Here is a 6,000-nt window from a genome sequence, read left to right on the forward strand (position 1 = left end):
TGAGTATATTCTAAACCAAACTAGAACGATATATCATGAAGATGATGCAAGACTCAAATTGGTAACACAAGATTAAACCTTAAAATTTTGGAATGATGAACGCAAAGAGTTATCGAGTATTCTTGAAACCATTAGATTGTTAATGGTATGTGCGTATCTTGTATTCAAAGCAAGATGTCTCGTGCCTTTTGGTTGAAAAGGAGATCGAGATTGTAAATCATTGATCCAAAATAGGTTGATCATTTTCTTTTACCAACGATTTAAGTTGACACTAATATGTTCACTTAATAAGGTAAATAGAGAAATCTTTGAAGAGGTTCAAGAGTTCAAGAAATCACGATTTAGTCGTGATGGGATTATCAAAGTGAAGACTTTGATATAAGCCAATGGAAATGTGATCTAATATCACAAGTTAATCTCTCTTAGCACGCATTATGAAATAATGTGTGATTGGATAAGAAATCAAACGCTATTCGATATGGTTTGAACTTCAATCAAGTTACTTTGAGTTACTTGATCCTTTTGGGGATTTTATCATTTTGTCTAAAATTATTTTTCCACTAAATCGAATCATATGGGATATGAAATGGTAAGGGTACCATGGTTGTAAGTTTTTCACAAGAAACAAATGCTCATTTTTCCCTTGCAATTATCACGAGCACGACGGGTTTGCGGCTCATGAAGCTGTCTTTCTAAAATACAAGTTTATTTTAGAAGACAGAGTGGGAGAAATTATTCAAGAGCCACAAAGAATGCCACAGAGAATGTTATGTCGCAAGAAACTGGTCTTTCTGGTCTTTCTTGGCTACATGAGACGTTTTGTGTAAAATATTGTTTCTTTAAAACCTAGGAGGTTAAATTCGTCACTTGTTAAAAATGATGAATTCATGCTACTTTTAAGAAAGTAAAAAGCTTATAACTTACAAAAGAAATTGGTTGATTCAAGTTGATTACTTCTAGAAAGTAATGAACATATGACTTACATAAGAGTGTTTAAGTCACAACTCAATACAAGGCCTAGAGCCGTGAAAATCCGAAACGAAAGGGCTTGATTAGTGACAAAGGGTTTTGCACTAATAAAGAGATATTTCAAAGCAAGATTGGTTGCAAAGGGTTTTGCACTAGTTGAAATGCTTAAGTATATTTGGATCTTCTTAAGGATTGTGTTTCATTATGAGGTTATGAAATACGTAGCAAGTAAATCTAAAACCCGCTTCTTCAATAGAAGGAATGTATTCAATACATATCATGAGTTTAGTAGATTCTTGCAATCCTAAGATAATGTGAAACTTAAGAGAGGGTCTTAAGTAGGACATCAATGAGTTAGAATCAACATTTTGATCATGTGATAAAACATTTCTCGATAAGTCAAGAAGTTGTGTTTATACATGAAGTTTAGTGGGAGTTACGGAAATTTTAATTAGTCCGATATGTGGATGACATATTGATCATTGAGAATGATTTAAGACTTTTGGAGTATTATAATACATCTGGAATATCCGGATTTATGAAGATAAATCCACATGATATTAGCGTCAGTAAGAAGTCTTATGTTGATAAGATTCATGACTAGTTCAATTAATTGAACATATTTGATTGATTCCATTTGCTTCCGCTGCCGGATCAATTAAATGAGTAATGATGTATAACACTTCATATACTTTGAGTATGATGAATTGTTTTCAAAATCGAATTTAAGTAATCTTTACCAAGTAAGCTGTAAAGATTACCCTTAAGTGCTTGCAGAAGCATTAAGGAAGTAAAGCAAAGTGTTTATGATGCAATATTGTGTAAGGGTGTTACACAAGTGACAATTGACAATTGAGATTGCGCATGGTTTCCGACAAAACCAAAATCAAAATACATTAGGATGGTTAAGATACCATTGTGGCAATGTTAATTAAGAAGTAGATTTTCTAGAATCGTTCTAGGCAATAAAGAACAATGAGTGATGTTTATAACGGAAATTGAGTACACTTGTGATCATGAGATGTGCAAGAAGGATGAGTCCCGCACATCGTGAAAAAAAGTGGGAGCTATTCTTAGGCTAGAGGGCCTATGTCTTGATTGGATCTCGACACGTACTCAGAAAGTTTTGTAATGCAAATGTATAAGTTACAAAAGGAAAACGAGTATGTAGTGAGGTTGAGTAAGGTACAAGAAATTGATAAAACCTACTAACCAAAGCCTCCTTAAAGGCTAAACATGATGAGTCATGTTATTTCAATTGAATTGAAATGAACAACTACGTACAAGATCAAATTAGATTATAGAACATGAAATGGTAATCAGGCATTCACTATTCATGTGTGATAATCGCATTTGTCGTTCGAGTTTTATTTTAAAACTCTTTTATTATACCTTGTTACATCCAAACGGGTTGTGGAGACAATTGAACCCCGTTAAAGTGAACACGGATTAACATTGTATTCGCCCATAGTCACTTGTATGAGGTGACGTCTCGAAGTGACTAGAGTGTGATGCGATTGATGGCAAGTTCAAGTGCCATAGAGTCATGTGAGATGACTAGTCGATCACATAGGCAGACTGTTAGGAACGTTTTGTCGGGCCTTATGACCGCTTATAGAGTTCTGGCAAATTTATATAGCCTGGTCGTGGCGAGAGTGACTATAGTATTCTAATGAGTCGATTCTTTTGACTAAAGACTATTCACCTAAGATGGCACAGTTTCGGATTAACTTTGATTTGTGTTACTACGACCTTCGTAAATGGGGTCAAATGGGCATATTTTGGGTTATGATGGGTGGCTAGTCAAAGGGAATGAGTGCGATAGGAATTGTCCATCCCCTTGTCAGGGTTAAAACAATATCTCAGGGCCACTCGAGGAGTAATGAACTGGAAATGCGTGGCCACGCTCGGAATGTATCTATGATAGATAAATCCGGTCAATCGCTTATTCTCCGGATCTAGGAAACCACTCTCGATATGATCACTTGCAAGTACGACCGAAAGACACCTTGCATTGAGTGGGAGATAGTAATAGGACAAGAGAATTGGTGACGCACACTTGTCGAGGACAAGTGGGAGATTGTTGGGAAATGTGTCCTCAACAATAGTGCGATCATATGATTTAAATATCATTATTAAATCTCATTTTAAAGAATACAATTGGGAAGTAATATTGTTATCACAACCGGTCAACATATATCGGTAATGATTGTCGACTAGAGTTTGACACATCGTCGTGCGGACGGTGGTGATGATTGATCCCCTTAGGTCATACCTATAGGGAAATACTCTTAATTGATTATTTAATTAATCGTATACCGATACGAGTTAATTAAATTGCTTAAAATTGACGGATGATTTTGTGAGTATAATTTACGTATCAAATTGAAATGTAATTAAATGAGATACGGTCTGAGTAATCGAATTGTATCATTACTCGGATGAAATTATTGTTTAAAGAAACAATTAAATTTGAATGAATTATTATAAATACGATTTATAAATTGGTGAAATATTTTGGTACAAGTAATTACGAATTACTAGTCGATTTTGTAAATGACATATTTTATGAGTATGTTGATTTTTAATATGATAAAAATACATTGCATAGTAACATGTCATGTAACATGTTACATGTGACAAATGACAAAATAAAATGGATTCTCCATTTTATACTTAAAACCGAAATATGGGTGAGTGTTTAGTAAATATTGTGTTATTTATTTTTAAATAAAAACACAATCATGACACTAGGTAGTAGGCTTGCATGCCTAGTCTCTTGTGAAGAGCAAAAACAAAAGGCATTGGGCATACTACCCAATGCCCCTTTTTCGGCCACCAACAAGAAAAGAGAGGAAAGCTCTTCTCTTTGACATCATTCATTCCTCCCATCTTATTTTTCCTAGTGTAAGAAAATCCTTGAAAACTCTCTACAATTTATGATAATTCTAGAGAAATAAACTCACAAATATTACCACCTCTTGACCGAAATTTCAAGAGTGAAAATACAATTTATATTGTATCAATTTTATTGTAAAACCATTATTATCACTAGATCTAAATAGTATTGGTTTATTAAGATGTATTCCTTGGGTATATGCTTTTGGGAGGGATTCTACACTTGAATCCTTGTTCTTCCATTTGGAAAGCTCAAGAACAAAAGAAAAGGAGATTTCTTTTGTGCCCATTTGAACCGAAATTTCAATGTAAGGATATGATTTCTTCTCTTTTATTATATTGTTTGCATGCATAAAATCCATGTTTAATTTTATGACAAATTAATTTTGACATATAAGAGTATGTTAGTATGTATATGAATCTACATTTCCTTCACGTTCATCTAGGAGGATGAGCTCTTCATATATGTCCTTCTTCCAATCGGCTTCGGGTATTTGACTTTCGAGTAAAATACGTAAGGATGGTATTTCTAGCTCGACTGGTTGTACGGCTTCCATGCCGTAGGTCAAATAGAAAGGAGTAGCCCCAGTGGGCGTCCTAACGGATGTACGGTATCCCCATAAAGCAAAGGGTATCTTGCTTGGCCAGTCTCTATAGTTGTCAATCATTTTCTTGAGAATTGTGACAACGTTTTTGTTAGCTGCCTCTACCGCGCCATTGGTTTGTGGTCTATATGGCGAGGAGTGGTGATGCTTGATTTTGTACTTCGCTAGCAATTGTTCAGTCTCAGCTTGGAAATGTGATCCATTGTCAGTGATGATCTCATGTGGGCAACTGTATCGACAGATGATATTGGTTTGTATGAACTTTGCCACGTTCTTGGCTGTAAGACTGGTGTAGGACGCTGCTTCTACCCACTTGGTGAAGTCATCGATTGCTACTAGGATGAAACAACGACCTCCTGTTCCGGCTAGAGTGATCTTGCCGATGATGTCAATTCCCCAAGCAAAAAATGGCCAAGGATATATCATGGTGTAAAGCAATGAGGGAGGGACATGTTGCACATTCCCGAAGATCTGGCAACTATGGCAATGTCTCACATATTTGATGCAATCAGATTCCATCGTGGTCTAATAATATCCTAAACGTGTGATTTTCTTTGCCATCATGGGTTCACTCATGTGAGGGCCGCATTCTTCATCATGGACTTCATCCATCTCTTTTCGTGCCTGTGAATGATCAAGACAACGTAGGATTACACCAAGACGTGTTCTTTTGTATAGCTCTACTTGCATGAGAATGTATTGGGAAGCTAGCAAACGGATAGCGCGTTGTCTCCTTTTGTCCATTTCCGGTGGATAGGTGCCGTTGCGTTTGAAGTCTAGGATCGCTTGGAACCAAGGCTCCTCCGTAATTTCCTCTTCATCGGTGATTTGGTGCACATAAGCTGGCTCTGATCGTCGTTCGATGCATAAAGGCATTTCTACCATACTATCCGGCATGTTAATTAAAGATGCGAGTTTTGCAAGAGCATCCGCAAATTGATTTTCTTCTCGAGGTATATGTAAGTAGGATACTTGATCGAAGAATTGGGCTACTTGGTCTATTCTGGCTTGATAAGGTGCCAAGCTTTCGCTTCGGATTTTCCAAGATCCTATAACTTGATTGATGATCAAAGAGGAATCCCCATGTACTAGAAGATTCTTGATGCCTAAACTTACTGCCGCTTGCAATCCAATGAGACAGGCTTCGTATTCTGCAGCGTTATTTGTCACCGCGAAGTCGAGTTTGAGAGAGATTGGTGTATGCTCGCTCTCAGGAGAAATGAGCAACACCCCTATTCCAAATCCTCTTATGTTCGATGCTCCATTAAAATAGAGGTCCCATGAGTCTACATCTGTTTGGAGTATATCCTCATCCGGAAATGACCAAGTGTCTATCGTTTGTGTATCATTGATGGGATTCTCTGCGAAGAATTCGGCAACGGCGCACCCCTTTATGACTTTCAAAGGCACATACTTAAGATGGAACTCAGAGAGCATCAAAGTCCATCTCGCTATACGTTCATTGAGAACGGGTTTCTCGAAGAGGTATTTGACAGGATCCATTTTTGAGAATATTTTGACTGAGTAG

The sequence above is a fragment of the Silene latifolia genome, chromosome X, assembly GCF_048544455.1.
Source record: "Silene latifolia isolate original U9 population chromosome X, ASM4854445v1, whole genome shotgun sequence".
NCBI lineage: Eukaryota > Viridiplantae > Streptophyta > Magnoliopsida > Caryophyllales > Caryophyllaceae > Silene > Silene latifolia.